Below are 17,809 nucleotides of genomic sequence, written 5' to 3'. Positions count from 1 at the left end.
TCCCACCAAATACACGAATGACCACGTATCAAGGTACACAATCTCTCTGAATAAATACATAAATAAATAATTAAATACTGCTAACGGTGAGGGAAGAGAGCTCATCACATAAATAATAAATAAATAAAAATAAATAGATCGAGGAACGGATTAACCCTGGCCTCTAGGAGATATCCTGTAAGCAGTGGGTGACTGGAACAGAGTCGTATGTCGTCACATGTCTTGGGCAGGCCCAAACTTTTGAATCATAGATCATAGCTTTCCACAGGTGGCCCTCTCCATCTGCCCCGGTGAGCCTCAAGATGGTGCTGGTAGAGAGGCTCCTAGCAGCTTGGCAAAGGAATAGAAGTCCCTGTATCCCATGCCACCATCCCAGGAAATCATGGAGGCCAGGAGCCAGGAACATTTAGTATCTGTCTCCCGGGAGATGGTCTGAAGGGCAGGTAGTAAAGGAGACTGCAGAGTACATAGCTTTCTGCCGAGCTGTAGCTCAGGCTCCGGTTCCGACTGCGGCTCCTGGAGCCCAGGCTGAGACTGCGAGAGCTGGAACTGCGGCTGGTCCGAGTCCTGCTCAGGGTCTGGCTATGGCTGCTGTGGCTCCGACTGGGACTCAAGCTCCGGGAGTAACTGCGGCAGGCAGAGCGGCGGCTGCTGCTGGTGCTGCTGCTGCTGCTGCTGTACCAGGAGGAGGCGCTGCTGAGGCTGCTGGAGGAGGAGGGGCTGGGTCAGTAGTAGGGGATGGGGCGTTTGCGGGCACTGGAGAGAGATCAGAGATAGGAAGTGTGAGGTTCAATGAGGCTCAGGGAGCCCCAGTGCTGTTTCAGGGAAAACAATATCCTTCTATCCCCCAGTCTCTTAGTGAGAAAAAGCAAACCAGAAAAACCCCAACAAAACAAACAAAAGCCATCACCCCACCCCTGTAGTTCTGAGACTAGTAAAGGCCTAGCTATTTCCTGCTGTATCCTGCTGGGCAGTGGTGGCATGCCTTTATTCCCAGCACTTGGGAGGCAGAGGCAGGTGGATTTCTGATTTCAAGGTTAGCCTTGTCTACAGAGTGAGTTCCAGGACAGCCAGGGCTACACAGAGAAACCCTGTCTCGAAAAACCAAAAACCAGACCAAACCAAACCAAACCAAACCAAACCAAACCAAAACAACCCCCCCCAACCAAAACAAAACCAAAAAAAATCCTGCTGAAGCTGGAAAAAGGGATAATGTCACTTAAGAAAAAAAAAATCAACAAATCAAATCAGGTTTGGGGCTCAGAGTTCCCAGCTAGCAACAGTGTCTGCCTTGCCACTTTAATTGAAGTTTTTGCTTTGCTATTTTTACTTTTACTAGAACCTTCTATTCCTAGTAGGTTCTGTTTCTAGGCAGGAGAGGCTGGTTTTCCACTTACTGTAGTATATCATTTCTTTTTCAAAACAAGTGCATGGTGTGTGTGTGTGTGTGTGTGTGTGTGTGTGTGTGTGTATAAGGGGCGGGAGGTCTGTGAAAAAGAACACACTGATTTTTAAGAAAATGAACTACATCCTTGATCAGTTAGCCAGCGGCATTGGTGACCAGCCTCCAAGATGCCAATGGATGCCCAGATGTTGGGAAGAGAGCACTGTAGGCTGAGCAGGCAACTCCATCTGTCACTCTGGGCCCCCTGTTTTTATTCTGCCTCCTGGTCCTCTCCAGGAAGGATACAGTGTGCTTCCATGATACCTGCTGGTCTCTGGTGTGAGTGGAGATGTCTAGAAAAATATCCCTATCTGGGGGGAGGGGGCAACATCCAGCCAATCCAGCTTTCAAAGCCTGAGAAATTCAATTTCTCTCATAGCCTTTGCCCGCTCTCTGCCAACTGCACTTCTCCTCAGAGACCTTAGCTGTCACAGGTCACACTTCCACCGCTTCCGACCACTGAGTCAATAATGTTAGAACACAGTGTGTCCCAAGTTTAAATTTACAAAGCAAGGTCACCTCTTCCCTTTCATCTCCTCCACATGACACTCTTGGGAGTGATATCTTGTTTTGTGGGCAAGAATCAGCCTAAGGAGAGGAAAAGTCTCTAGCCGCCCCACCCCAGAACCAGGTCTTAACTCAAAAGTTTACTCGCCACAGCACCATTTAAGCAACCTTGGAAATCTCAGGAATATTATGTGCATTCTCTGAACTTAGTTAAAGGTGTGATCACAAATAGTTTAATTTTAACCTGGCATCTGAGTATTCTAGGGTATAGGACAAGGCCAGGTTGTACTACCAGGCAAATGCCCTGCCCTGTGGGAACAAACACCCCCTAGCTACGTACTATTCCTCATTTTGGCCCATTGTCTTCCCTCCAGTCTCCAGGACAAGCTCGGTCCACATGCTATCCGGGTCCCTGCCTCACTGCTAGCCTAGCTTGATAAGATTCCATACTAGGGAAGGCTTTGAACCAAATATCATCATTTTAGGGGTTGAAAGAGGCATTCTGGACCCCGCGAATCCTTAAGTCCAGTTTCAGGGAGGCAAAAGAAGACTTAGTCAGGCCATCGTCCATATGTATGTGGCAGTGGGGAGAAGTCTGGAAGCAGGTAATGCCCGCTCTTGGGTCTCACCTGGTTATCCTCCTGGCCTCCAGGTGGCTTGGGGAGTCTCTTCGGCGCTTCCTCATGGGCAAGTAGGACCGTCGCCTCCTGCGTGCCCGTTCTCGGGGCTGTGGTTCCTTCTCACCATACTTTGGGTCTCCTTCCCTGAAGGGGTACAACAGCAGGCGCGGGGAGGGAAGGGGGAGGAGATGTTGCTAGGTAACTAGGGCTGGAGTGGCTTTTCTACAGGTACACGCTGTGTGAGACGCTTAGCTGTGTTCACTGAGGCTAGGCTTTGTCAGGGGCCCCAAACAAGACAGGAAAGGGAAGATGACCCACTCTGGGAAGAATCTGCTTCCGTGGGCACCATGGGAAGCAGGTATGGGGTGAGCTGGGCATGAGCCAGAGTAGTGGCCTCTGTGGATGCACACGCGCACATGCGCGCGTGTGCGTGTGCCCCTTAGCAGAGGCACAAATATTAGTGGGTGAGGAGGAACATATCAGAAGGCCCTGGGGTGGGCAACAGTCGGGGCTGTGAACATGGGGGCAAGAGATTGCAGCAAGTCAAGCAAGGAAATCGAGCACCCGGATGCGAAAGGATAGTAGAATAAGGGGCGCATTGAGGCCTTGTTGCCACTCTTGATTGGACAAAAAGGATTGCAAGAATTCCTGTCCCTACTTTTGCAGGGTTAGGGCTTGGACAGGGCTTGGGATATTGGTACAGAAAGGCAAGGTCAAAGGAGAAGGCTCAGGAAGGGGAGGGGCGGGATCCGCCCTGGGGGTGGGGTGGGGTGATACCTGCTGGGGCTGTATCGGGAGTAGCTGGGACTTCGACTAGACCTGGAGCTTCTGCCAGGTGGGCTCCGCTTGCCAGACTTGGACGAATAGCTGGGGGAGCGGGAGTAGGACCTGGGGAAGACAGAAGAGCCCCTGAGGAGCCTGCAGCCTGTTAGGGCTGGGACAGCGGCTAAGGCTCTGTGTACCCGGTCCCCAGGTGGCGCTCTTTGTCTTTGCGCAAGTCTCATAAAGGAATCTGTCCCTTTACCAGAAGATGAAATCTCCTCCTTTTTGAGTGATTGATAATAATATGGACAATACCCTGTTATTTAGTGAACCCTTATTGTCCTGGCCACTTTTTGTCTGTATAATCTTGGGTAGGTAATTCCACTACTCTAGGCTTCTGTTTTCTCATCTGCAAAATGGAGTAATAGTATCAACCTTACAAAGTTGGTTGTAAATCTAAATTAGAATAAATCAGTTCTCTGTCTGTCTGTCTGTCTGTCTGTCTCTATCTATCTATCTATCTATCTATCTATCTATCTATCTATCTACCTACCTATCTAATTAGCCAATACATTGGAAATATTATGACTGTTATACATTTTATTATGTGCATGCCAGGCATTGAACTCACTTATTATTAATGAACTCATGCATGCATCTCACTTATTATTAACTTCATATTATGGATGGAGAAACAAAGGCAGGGAGAGGTGATGTAATTTGATCAGGGTCACACAGCTAGTCGACACATGAATCCAAGAGTTTCTGGCTGCAAAATGATTTGCCTTGGGCAAATTACAGTAGCCCCTCCTCTCTTGTCCACAGCCTTGCTTCTTCTGTGGCTTCATGAATGGTTTGGAAAAAAATAAAGAAGTGGAAAATTCTAGAAACATGTAATTCACAAGTTTTACATTTCAGATCATTCTGAGGTATATGGTTAGGAAATAGATTGTTTCCTTGTGCAGAGTATCCACAGTGTGTGGACTACTTGCCTGTTACTAAGTAGCCTTCTTGTGGTCAGATCTACCATCACTGCATTATTTGTGTGCCAGCAATAGCTACTTACTAATGGTTCACAAAAGTGAGCAGAGATGCTAATTACTCCTACATGTCAGAAAGATGCAGGGACATGCTTGCCCTAAGAAGAGAGGATAAGCATCCCCCATTCAGGAAAACAATTGGATGCAGAGGGTATTGAGACCGTGGTAAGAACTGAGGTCTCCAGGCAACTGAATAAGAGCAGAACTCAGGTTAATTTGGCTATGATAACCTTGAATTGAACACATTCCCATCATAGTGCAAGATAGGTACTTAGTTACAAAAGGAGATGGGTAATGCCATTATGGGGGTTGGCACTGATGCAGGAGTTGGCTATAGGCATCTGTCGGTCCATTGAGAATAAGGACTATATCTCCTGCGGACAGGAGAGAAAGAGCAATTCTTCATGATGCATCTCAGCTACTCATTCTGTGGTCCAAGCTCTACCTCTCTCACAACTGACGTCCCACTCTTAGGAAATATTACGGAGGAAGGAACGACTCATTCCTATCAAGTATGGTGGTGCCTCCACCTCCTGGAAAAGTGTCCTGCAGGTTTGCTCTTTGCACACACACATTGAGGAATCTTACAGAAAAAAAAAATGCAAGTGCTGGTTTTGAAATAACCAAGGAAGCAACTGCATTGTGATTATATAGTTGTCGAAGAGGAACAGCCAGCTTGCTGTCTGGGGGTTTCTGTTTAAAGAGGGAAGTTGGGACCAAGGAGGCATGGGGGTTGTATTTGATGGGGTGTTCCAGTTCCTGAGATCTTGTGTCTGACTGTTCCATGACATAGTTATTCCATATAAGGTAACCAAGCAATACCAATGACTGTTGAAATTGGGGGGTGAGAATATAAAACCAGCTGTAGTTCTCTCTCTCTCTCTCTCTCTCTCTCTCTCTCTCTCTCTCTCTCTCTCTCTCTCTCTCTTCCCTTGTCACTACCATGTGTACAAGCAGATAGACTTGCTGGTTGATAAGAGACAACAGAGTGCAGAGACAACTAATCACTGGATGACTTTCAATCCCCAGCCCCCCAGCCAACCCACCATCTGGTCAAAAAACACACGAGGGGAGGGGGCTGACAACTGAGCCAGCCTGCTGAGCCCAGCACAAATCGCTAATCCACAGAGTTACAGCAACTAAGTAAACTCATTTTTATTTGAAGGATGGTGTTGGTTACTTTTTCACACAGCATGAGTTAATTGATGCTTAACTCCTCCTCATGCCAAGGGAAACAATAACAAGGAAAGTTCCTTGTGTTCTAAGGGCTTCTGCCCCTGGGAGGAGCCATGGGGCTGAGCCAAGCATTCTTATTCTTTTTATTGCCACAGAAGGAAGCAGGATCTCAGAGACCTTGGCTTAACCAAGGCTGTCAGTAGTAATGGCTGGAGCAGCTATTCAAAGTCAAGTCCATGGTGTATGTGTGTGTGTGTGTGTGTGTGTGTGTGTGTGTGTGTCAGGGTTGGGCATCTCTAGTTACCAAAACTCCCTGCTGAAGAAGAAGATACAGTGGATCAAATGTCAAAGACACACCCACCTTTTTTCGGAGGAGGTGGACCCGCTCCGCACTCAGAGTGTAACTGGGGGGGAGGCTCTGGGGTTTGGGGACCTGGATGAGGGACTGGAGGATCGAGTGCTGGTGTAGGAGGAGTTATGAGAGCACTCTTTGATAGGGGAGCTCTGGGCTGTGGATGGGACCAAACTAGACTTCACCTCTGCACACTGGAGACATGGAGACTGAAGTCCTCTGCAGGAAGAAACACAGCTGTCATCACCCTGCTTACTCTGCCTTACTCCGACCTAATGCTCCCTCCCCCACATCTGCCCAGGCCACAGTTTCCTCTGTTCCTCTTTCCACCTTCCCTCCTTTCAGTGACTGATGGCCTGCCAGGTGTCTGAATTTAGAAGAGCAGAGGTAGAGAATCCCTCACAAGTAGATGGATGTTTAGTACAGTTCTGTCTCCCCCAGGTAAGGGAGACATATCATGACCTGGGGCTGATTCAGAGCATCCCAGGCAGCCTTCCTGGGCACAGTGTTAATTAAGTGACATCAAATGTGCGGTGAGAGATCCCCCACTCCCTTGCCCTTGTCCAGTCCTTCTGCTTGCATGAATGAGAAAGCCCTGGCTGGGTGCTCCTGGGTTTTTAGCACCTCTCTAACACTTTGTAATCTCCCCAAGATAAAGGAACAGGCCTTGGGGTCAGGGCCTCGAGAAGGGAACTGTAACTGACCAGAGTTAAAGACAGAGTTAGTGAGTTAATCATATCATCAGAGGTGCTTTCTATTTAGGAGCTTTTGTGTTTCAGAAAGGGATACACATTTCAATACAGAAAAGACATGATATGATTACAATAAATGAACCAGTGTGAATATAGTTGTTTTTTTTTTAATCAAGAAAGTGACCCGTGATTAGCTTAAGTTTGGGCAGCTTTGATGTAGCCCGTTTTGCAAATGGAGAGATTGAGAGCCCCGCCCCCCCAAACAGATAGAAGCTTGTTCATAATCAGACAAGGGGTAGGGGGCTTTGCCTTACAGTCTCTCTTGTCTCGGGATTTACTGGACTCCTTCCAAGGTCCTTACTCGGGCATGTTCATTTCAAGATGCACAAGAGTCAACTTCAGATTGCATTGATAGAGCTTTCTAGATTTGTGACGACCTCTGTTCACCTCTTGTCTTGGCTCTTGACCCTAACAGACTGTTCCCTCCTAAGCAAAATGTCCTCTTCTGTCCTTTATCTCCAGACCTTAGGACAGTGTTGTCACTGTCTTTGTCACCTAGCCATTCCTCTACACATGATTCTGGTTTGACCTGACCGTGTCTTCTCTGAAAAGCCTTTTAGGACATTCTCTCTACTGCCAGTCTGGGTTGAGGGTGCCCTTTGTGTTGCCATGGTTACTCCTGCCTAGACCTCGTCCCATTTCTATACGACTCCTCTGGTCAGTCATATAATTCCACGTGCCTTTTGCTCTGGATATTGAGCTCTTTGGAGAAGGACGTGTGCCCCTCTGTGATACCCTCCACACACAGCTTGTCAAGTGTCACCTTAAAGTCATCCTCTATGTCTTGGATTCGTCACAATCATCATTTTGTTTAATCCTCCCAAGAGCTGCAGAGCTGGCCCTCCTTTTATGTCTGATTTACTGAGGTGGCTCCGAAGGACTGGTGACTTGCTCAAGGTCACTCACAGTTCCAAACTTGGATCTGTCTGGCGGCACAGCCACACGCCCCTCACCACTACAATCCCTTTGCCTCTGTGTCTGTGCTGCCCTTGGTTTCCGCTCTTATCTCTTCCACTTAGCCCATATTTATTGAGCCCTTTGTCCAGAGCTGGCAGGGCATAAATACCCATAATTTCACCATCATTTACATTCCGCCGTGAAAGGCTGCTTCTAAATTATTTAATTGGGCTGTCCATGTATATCAAAATTAAGCAGGTAACGGCTATATATCTCTTGGACTTGGAATCTAGTTTTAAAGAGAGGGGTCTGCATTTGAATGCCGCTACTGTTGCTTATTAACTAAATTTAAGTCTGCGGGTCTGTGCCTCAATTTCACTACCACTTCACAGAAAGATTTTAATAGTGATATAGACATAAAGTTGTGGAGACACTAACAGGACCTGAGGAAGGCTGTTCATGGGAAGCATTTTTAACAGTGTCTAGCATGTTATCCAGCTCAATAAATGTTAATGGCTGTACTGGCTGGTTTTGTGTGCCAACTTGACACAGGCTAGAGTTATCACAGAGAAAGGAACTTCAGTTGGGGAAGCGCCTCCATGAGATCTAGCTGTAAGGCATTTTCTCAATTAGTGATCAAGGGGGGGAGGGCCCCTTGTGGGTGGTGCCATCCCTGGGCTGGTAGTCTTGGGTTCTGTAACAAACTAAGCTGAGCAAGCCAGGGGAAGCAAGCCAGTAAGGAACATCCCTCCATGGTCTCTGCACCAGCTCCTGTTGCCTGACCTGCTTGAGTTCTAGTCCTGACTTCCTTTGGTGATGAACAGCAATGTGGAAGTGTAAGTTGAATAAACCCTTTGCTCCCCTACTTGTTTCATGGTCATGATGTTTGTACAGGAATAGAAACCCAGACTAATCAATGGCTTTTAAATTAATCAATACTAATATCATTGTTATTGCTATTACCGCTTAAGTAGCATGTGGCCAACATTTAGAAGACTTGAATCACTTAGAACAAAGGTGGACTTGGAGCCCCAGCTGAAGGAGAGCCCCAGTGCTTCTCTGGGTAGAGTATGCTAGCAGACTTTCCCCACATGGGTATCTGCCTAGTAAATTATAAACCCGGGACAGGGGCCTGCCATTTTTACCAAGCCCAGTGCTGCCGTAAGGGTGTGCCTGGTAAGAAGTTGAGGCGTTGGCAACTGAACGGATGGTGCGGACTACACAATTACTCCTGTGAGAGCACATGGAGTCCTTAACGCTATGATTCACTTATTTTTTCCAGACTCTCTTCATGTGCCTGGGCATGTGTGCAACATGTGCACACGTGTATAATATGTGCACACGTGTGCATGGATATGGGTGTGTGTGCGTGCGTGCACACACGTGTATGCTAACTGATGCCAGGGATCATTCTCCATACTCCCCTCTTCTCTGAGGCAGGGTCTCTCGGTTAACTCCAGAGCTGGCTGACAGGACTCTGCTCACTAGGCTGCTTGCCCCAGGGAACCCTGGGCTCTGCCCCCTGAGGATACAAGACAGGCCTTCGAGCCCACCTGGCATTTACATCTGCTTGCTTGGCGAGCATTTTAATCATCGAACTATTGCCCCAGGTGCCATTTGCTGTGATTGCTTGGGCGACAGAGCAGTTGGTGAAGAAGGGATGGCCCTGCCGTTGGCTTCTGAACAAACACGAAGCTGCCTTTTCTGAAGGAAAAACACAGGCAGCAAGCACAGCACCCAACAAAAAGGCCCGAACTTCACAGTGGCAGGAGGTGTGTTGTCGTGAATAAACTATGTTGGAGCATGTTAAAATTCAGCCTTGCTTCCAGGGGCTCATCCCCTGTACCCAACATCCCTCCCCAAATGGGTCCACGTGTTAGGACTGAGGAGCCAGCATCTTACATCAGCATCCAAAGCCCACCCTGGCCCTTGGAGTTATACATCCTATGACTTAGGGTGAATCCCTGAACGGTAACTCATCATGACTATGTCATGTGTTATAGTTTCATGGCCCTAAAAATGTCATGTTCTAACAGTCATCTCCCACCCCCCAACCATGCACAACAATATTTCATATGAAAATTCAATATTTTCCACAATTTCTCATAACTGGAGTTGCATGCCTGTGTGCGTGTGTGCGTGCGTGTGTGCGTGTGTGCATGCACGTGCACCCATGTTTAAATGTTTCTTTTGTATACAATGTTAACATGTTCTTCTTCTTCTTCTTTTTTTTTTAGAGCCAAATAATATTCCAGAGTCCGAGGGGTTGGAGAGATGGTTTAGTATTTGAGGGCACTGACTGCTCTTCTGGAGGACTGGAGTTCAATTCTCAGCACTCACAGAACAGTTCACAACTGTCTGTGACTCCAGTTCCAGGGGATTTGATACCCTCTCCCAGATACATGTAGGCAAAAAACACTGATGCATATAAAATAAAAATAAATCAATTATTAAAAAAGAATTAAAACATATTCTAGAGCCTGGATATACCACAGCTTATTCACAAAGGACTTGGTTGCCTCTAACTTTTAGAAATATGAATATAACTATTATAATCATATATATATATATGCAAGGGCTTTTTGGTGTGAATATGTTTTTAATTTATTCTGGTCAGTATTATGGTATGTTTTTAACTGACAGTGTCTCAAATTTCACATAACTGGAGTGGCACGCCTGTGTGAGTGTGTGTGTGTGTGTATACAGGTGCACGTTTGTGCTATATACATATCACATACATGAATAGAATGTCCTGTCTCCTGCAAATAAAGGAAAGAAAAGGGCACCATACTAAGACAGCGAAATGTTGCCGCTAAGACCCGCCCACCCCAAATACACTGACCTTGACTCACTGCTTCTGCAGGTAGGAGAGCCTCCTTGTTCTGTGGGGAGGAGGTGGTGAAGGAGTTCCCTGAATCGGAGGTGTTGCCACTGTTGAGGTCCCGACTCTTGCTCAGATCCCCACCGGGACTCCCTTTCTCCTGGCCCGAGAGCCGAGCTGGTTTTCATGGAGGGCGGCGAGGACGTGTCCTTTCCCGAGTCGTACTCCTATGAGCGCCCTCGGGAGGCGGCGAGCGGGCTGGCCTATTTGCTAAAGAAGTCAGCAGTGGACCCCGACCCAGAGATCTGAAAGCAAAAAGACCCGTCGGACACTCCTGAGCTCCCGGGCTGTGTGTCAGTAGCCTAGAATGTTAACCATCATGAGTCATGAGTCACTGTATCGAAAGCAAAGAGAGAGGGGAGAGGAGAGACGCCAAAAAACAAAAGCACAAATTCCTGAAAGAATTCCACAGAAATAGGAGATCTCTAGATCTTTTTGTTTTGTTTTGATTTTTTTTTAAACCCCCTGCTAGAAGAACTGGAAGATTTAGGAATCATGCAGGGAAACGGCATGCGATTCAGAGTAAATGAAAGAAAAAAAGGAAATTATACAAAAATGTAGTCTTCATTAAACTCAAACAAAAGAGACAAATTAATAGAAAGGGGAGGGCTGTAGACACCCTTAACCTCAAACAATAAAGAAAGGGGAACGGGGAAGAAAAAGAAGGGGCTACAGGCCTCAAAAATTATAGCTTGGAAATTAAAAAATGCAAAAGGCCAAGGTTTATATTTTAACCAGAACCCTCAGCTAACACTCTCTCTCTCTCTCTCTCTCTCTCTCTCTCTCTCTCTCTCTCTCTCTCTCTCTCTCTCTCTCTCTGTCTCTTAAAAGTTGGCTGAATAAAATCCTGAAGAAATGTCACATGGGTCAAAGAAATAAAGATGAGGTCTCTTTCTTTCTTTCTTTCTTTCTTTCTTTCTTTCTTTCTTTCTTTCTTTCTTTCTTTCTTTCTTTCTTTCTTTCTTTCTTTCTTTCTTTCTTTCTTCTTTCTTTCTCTTTCTTTCCCTCGTTCTTTCTTTAAAAAAAAAGTCACGGTCACAAGCTGACAGTTCGGCAGTTTCCAACTAAAGGAGTCAAGAGGGAGGGGCAAAATAAATGTAAAGTCCTTATGGTCTGACAAAAAAAACAAACAAACCAAAAATAATAACAATAATAACCATTAAAAAAAAGAAAAGTCTCTACAGGCATTTGTGCGCGTCCTTCTCCCTCGTAGGAGGCAGCTAAGCACCCTCAGTGGCTTCTAATGAAGTCTCTCCTGTCTTCTTCGCGGATTACATCCACTCACCAAGCAAGGACTCCTCCTTTAGTAGGAAAGGTGTAAGAGAAAGGAAAGAGCGGGCAACGTGAGTCCATCCTCAGAGTCATAAATGACAAGAAAAAACACACACCTTCCTGCACAACGTCAACCTTCACCCTCACCTCCAGCTTTGGGGCACTCAGTGCTTTGAGCGAGTGGATAGCTGTACCTTGCCACTCCCTTCCTGCCCAGGTTAGATGGGGAAACTTTCGCTGCTTGGGTTCCGGAAGCTACTATAGAGACCTGCCCGTTATTTCTAGAGGACACCGGAAGGGAACTCAATCGTGATGGGGGATTTAGGGGTCGCTCGCTCCGAAGAGAGGCCTCGGAGTCCTGCTTGGGGCCTGGCCTAGGAAGACCGAGGCTTTAGGAGGCTGTGAGCAGTGAGCCCTTGGGAAGGGGATTCTATGCCGAGAATTTGTTTTTCTTCAACATTCAGGTTAGGCTGTGGCTGAGAGGACACGGTGGGTTTGCTTCTGGCTCCTGGCCGTTTAGTTGCTATGGGCAAGATGTATCCTTGGACTTGACTTTGCTAGTAATATATCTCTATGAGGAGAGAAATGTGTGGGCACTCCCTGGAAACCTCTCTCGGGCTCCTGGGATTCCAGAATTCTCTGTTTAAATGGCTCCCGAGCCTCCTTCTGAGGTTATGTCTCCTCCACAGTTCTGTCTTCCCAGAAGTTACTGTGCCTCAGGTGGATCAATCTGGGGCCAGAATCTGCATGATAATGCTAAGGTGTCCAAGTGCCCTTCTGGGGCCAGTCACACGGTTAGATAGTGACAAGATGGGAAGCCTGTGACCTTGGGATCAGATTCTCTCTCACTGCCATTCTAGTGCAGAGAGACCCTGAGACTCTGCATCCAAAGGTGACTTTCGTATCACCTTGAAGACATATTTGCTAACATACTTATTAGGGCATTGTTACTTTATTTATGAGCATTTAGACATCTTGACTAGTATAGATGTCCTATTGTCTGGCCCTGGTCCTTATGTAGTATTTTCCTATTTTAAAAATAGAAATTTACTTTCCCCCAACTTTATCCCTTGTTTCGAAGACCTGCTAGAGAAGGGCCACCTGAGCTTTCCTAAGAAACCATTTCTGCCTTCAGGGGAGATGTGCATACCTGGAACTGATAATCAAAGCGAGAACCCCAACAGTTTGAAATACTAGGTCCTGGGGCTAGGAGGTAGGACTTTCTTTACTGTTCCTCCCAGAAGGCTTTGCGGATGAGCAAGGTAATAGTCTAGCCTTAGTAAATCCTATAGGTACAGTGCAGCCCTGCCTTAAACACATCATATTCACCTGGCTAGTTTTGCCTTGAAGGTGAGACCTCAAAATCAGGTGGCCAGGTAGAATTTTCTGAAGCGAGACCTCTTTTTAATAGAATATACAGGCTCTGTTCCCATTCAGCTCCTGGTAGACTGGATGTCACTTCTTTCCCACCTCTGATGTCCAATGGTTCCACGACCTCTATCACCTCTACCGGGAATGGAAAACCACCATGACGGGGAGCCGGATCTGAGCTTTCTGGCTGGGGTTTGATTCAGGGAAAGGATCAAGGCATTTTTTTAACCTGAAGTGAATGGTGTGGTTACTAGCATATCAGAAAGGAAGTCAATCTTGGAGGGAACCAGGCTGGCAGAGTTCAACGGCGGTACCTGGGAGTTCAGTGCTGTCTGGTATCTTTTGGCTTGCTCCCTGGGCGCATCTAGACCATTTTTTCCCTCTTTCAGGAACTTTCTCATGGTATCAACTACAATCTAGAAGTGTTTTATTTTCCTGATGTGCTATGGTTCTCTGTGAGGTAAGATGTTGAGCACGTAAGTCTCTCTAGGCTGGTGCATGGATGGAGAAGGGACCTTACCTTCTGCGCATGCTCAGCCCCACAACCCGAGCCCACAGGGATGTTTGTAGAGTCTCTCTCCCTGACCATAACGTAATGCACATATGGCTTTTGTGTTTGACCTGACAGCATTACATAGATTAATGCTTTTCATCACCAGGAAGCAGAGATGAGTGCTTTCATTGGGCAAGAGCGCCAGGGTACACAGGCCCCTCCCACTTGTCGAACAGTCCCATTCCTTTGGTTGACATGAATTACAGCATTCTTTACAGATCTCCTTCACCTACTTCATAAACCAACCCAAAAAAAGTAAATTAAAGATCCTTTAAATCTTTGGTTAATAACTTCTGCATTCCTTACTGCATGTATATCACAGACCTTGTTGTATACACTCTCAAGGCATTGCATAGTTTCTTTGAGATCACAACTGCAAAGCATTAGTAGGAGCTGTCATCTGAGTTGAGGTATGATAGACATGTTTCTACCAATTATTATTTCCCTGAGGATGGGGGAATCAGAGGCCTGTATATACAAACAAAAGAAATGTGTATGGTGTTGGCTATCGCTTAAAGTTCAGTAACAAAAATTATCTTCTAGACAGGAATTTCTTCTCTCTCTCTCTCTCTCTCTCTCTCTCTCTCTCTCTCTCTCTCTCTCTCAACGAATGTGCTCCCTTCTAATGGTATACTTGAGAGAGGGTCTTCCATCTGCCATTGTTAGTGAGAATGTTTTCTCATCCAGGTTACAATTTCCATTGAAATCGTTGCATACAAGTATTCAGAAGTTAGTTTATTGACTCTTATTGCACTTCTGGGTATCTAATAAATAATTTATTAGCCTGATGGATATGTGGCTACCTAACTATGGAGCATGAAATATGCACTGTTTCTCTAATACACTGTAGGGAGACCTGTTTATAAAATATTTAGTATTGGTTTTATAATGCACTGTTGACAACAGGAGACCACGAAGCTCAAAGATCAATCTCATTTTGGCCCACAGTATTAATGCTACTTTATAAAGCTATATGACAGGTCACTTAGACAGCGGTCCTTACAGAAAGGACTCTGTTAGAAAGGCTGGTTGTAGTGGCTGCCAGCACAGCAGATAAATGTCTTTCTCCATGTCCCTGAGGTGTTTGTTCAGTGGTTGTTGATACTGGCCATGTGATGGAACTCATCATTTCCCTGGTCTCTAGAGGGATTCTGGACTAAAAGTGCTGAGTTCTCCTAATGCAATCCTCACTAATTGGGTAGAGAGTTGATGTGACTTTGGATCACATGGGCCTGGAGGTAGGAGTTAGCAGTAAGGGGTGGGGGGGGGGCTTACCTCCTCAGCTTTGTCTCATGTCTGCTAATGAAGCAATATTCTTAGACATCTCCTCTCTCCTTCATTCAAATCATATATGTGATATTGTTCAAAATATTTCCAGTTTTTATTTGCTTTGGGGAATTTCGTTAGCCAGGAGTAAACTTGCAGCCATTTTTTTTAAACGCTCTGTATATATTTAGAATTGGGTTTATGAATAAATAAAGATCACATAATTTGGTCTAAAATGTATTCTTGGCATTTTAATTCTTTTACATGAACTCCTCAGTGTGGGAATGTATGTGATCACTATAGTTCCCAAAGTTCTGTTTCTTTCCTGTGCTATATGTTCTGGAGCAAGGCATTACTCTCTGCATTCAGAACCCTTTATTGGTTTTCAGTATTTCAGATTTCAGTGTCAGTATTTCCAACTTATAACTATACTGCCTTTAAAAAAAACATTCTTTAAATTTTAAAAGATAAATAAATCTTAGAGAGAGAGAGAGAAAACGAATGCACCTATGTACATATGTATGTATGTATGTATGTATGTATGTATGTATGCATGCACCTGATTATCAAATCCCCTGGAGCTATAGTTACAGCAGGTGTGAGCCATCTCATGTAGGTACTGGGAACTGAACTTGGATCCCATGCAAAAAAAAAAAAATTGTGCATGTTCTTAACTACTAAGCCCAGTGCATGTCTTAAAGCCAACATTGTCTTGACTGGGAGGAGACTTCCTAAGTACTTTCAGGGGCAGCCCTCTCTGCAGTTGACCTGTCTTCTGGTCACCGCTCATGGATTCTGACCTTCATTGCCTTTTTAAGTAGACTGTTCCTTTTCTCTTCTCCAGTTGTTCTCTAGTTTGTGCTCTTAACTGGAGTCGTAATATCTGTGTTTCTTTTTAAAAACATTAAGTGTATTTATTATTGTTTTAAGTAAAATATAATTACATCATTTCTCTCCATTCCCTTTCCTTCCTCTAACAACTTCCATGGCCCCACCCTTGCTCCTTCTCAAGTTTCTGGCTTCATCTTCTTTAATTGTTACAATATGGCAGGGCCTGAACAACGACAATGAGGGGGAAAAAGTGGAAGAGGGAAATCCCGTGGGACCCCAACCTCAGACAAGAACTACAGGAAACTAAGGGATGCTGAGAGAGGTTGTCTTCCCTATGGAAGATGCCCTCTAATTGGTTATTCAGTGCCAAGTGTCTGGTCCTCAAAGCATGTATATGCAAGCAACTGAGTAGACTAAGTAGGTCCTATTTATACACACACACACACACACACACACACACACACACACACACCAATTCGTGAATTCTTTGTTTTTGTTGGGATGAGATAGGGTTTCTCTGGTAGCCGTAGCTGTCTAGAACTCACTCTGTAGACCAGACTAGCTTCAAATTCAGAGATCTACTTGCCTCTGCCTCCTGAGTGCTGGGGTTAAAGGGGTATTCATCACTGCCTGGCCTTAATGCCTGAATTTCTTACCAGGGAAAAATTTCTATATCATTCTTTTGTGTCTGAGGGATTTTTTTCCCCTCTCTTCAGAGAACCTTTTCATTTGTGTTCTTACCACATTCTCTCCTAGGACCCTTTATATCATTTTCCCTCTGGCTTAGATCTTCAATATCCTTCTCTCACCTGTCTTGGTGCCCTTTGCTCACTCTAGATTTTTCTTTTTAAACCTCCCATAGTGGAAAACAAGCTGTCTGTTCCTAGGGACACTTCTTTAAACCCTGCTAGCTTTTCAAGCCCCATTTCTTCTACTTTGTTTTCTTCCATTCATCCAAAGGTTATTTTACTGTTCCTGCCCAAATTACACATTCCTTTGCTCCTCAGACTGAGCGCAACTGTATTCTCCTTTCTCTAGAAGGTGCTGCCAGCCAGATCCCTAGTGTCACACTGGCTCTTGTGATCCACATGTTTAATCGTGTGTATGTATCTGCATCTTGGGAGGGGGACTTGTGTGTGCACATGCATGCAAGTGCCTACAGAGGCTGGAAGAAGACATTGGATCCCCTGGAGTTGGAATTACAAGATTACAGGCAGTTGTGAGCCACCCAACATGAATTAACGTGGGCTCTCCACAAGAGCAGCGTACTCTTAACCAGTGAGCTATCTGTCCCATGTGCTTACAAATGTCCTGTCTGTCATTCTTAGGGCTTTAATTTCATTCCCACAGTGTCTTTTGTGTTTTGCTTTTTTTTTTTTCATCAGCCTTATCTGCTTATTTTGCCTGTTTATTATAATAGTTCCCGGATTGATCTCTTAGCTTCCTTTTAGTTACATTTTAATGTGTTGTCATAGATGTACTTTCTTTAAAAATATTAATATTTACCCTGTGTTGAGGTTGTCTTTTTGTAGAGTTTGCTGATCGCTTGGTGGATAACAGAATAGCAACTGAGTGAACTGTGGGACTCTTACCCATAGTTGCATTACCCACGCATCTTCCCATTTATTACTGCTTTTTCCATCATCCTCCCTGCGCCCTAGTGAAACTAGATCACTTCTCTAGAGGAATATTGGTGGTCTCTCAGGGCCTAGAACAAAGGCAGCCTTTGCTTAGATGCTTCTTTCACATATCAGTGGGAAGGCATCCTTCCCTAAATCATAAGGATCTACTGTGCTTGCCTTAAAACTATCTCTATTTATGTAAGGTCGTTTTCGCGCATTGCTTTTATTCTGTAGTAGATTATAAACCTGTGAGCAGGGATCATGTCTTATTTTGGTGTTCCCCACAGCTTCTTGTACTTGGTATGTGAAGCTTGATAAATAATTCTTCAACAGTGAGTAAAAAGGTTTATAATGATTTTCTTGATGATTAGTAGAAGAAAATGGAGTAAGTTGGGGTATTGACTGGAGTGTGGCTCAGTGGTAGAACTTGTGTTTGGCAGCCCCGGTGTCAGATACCCACATG

At 45.3% G+C, this 17,809-nt stretch overlaps 1 pseudogene; it reads right to left on the bottom strand.

Annotated features, from left to right (window-relative positions):
- Positions 1–380: 380 nt before the first annotated feature.
- LOC127669236 (serine/arginine repetitive matrix protein 4-like) lies at positions 381–13,663 on the bottom strand (annotated as a pseudogene).
- Between the last annotated feature and the right edge of the window lie 4,146 nt (positions 13,664–17,809).

The sequence above is a fragment of the Apodemus sylvaticus genome, chromosome 19, assembly GCF_947179515.1.
Source record: "Apodemus sylvaticus chromosome 19, mApoSyl1.1, whole genome shotgun sequence".
Lineage (NCBI taxonomy): Eukaryota > Metazoa > Chordata > Mammalia > Rodentia > Muridae > Apodemus > Apodemus sylvaticus.
This window is presented reverse-complemented; position numbering and strand designations above follow the sequence as displayed.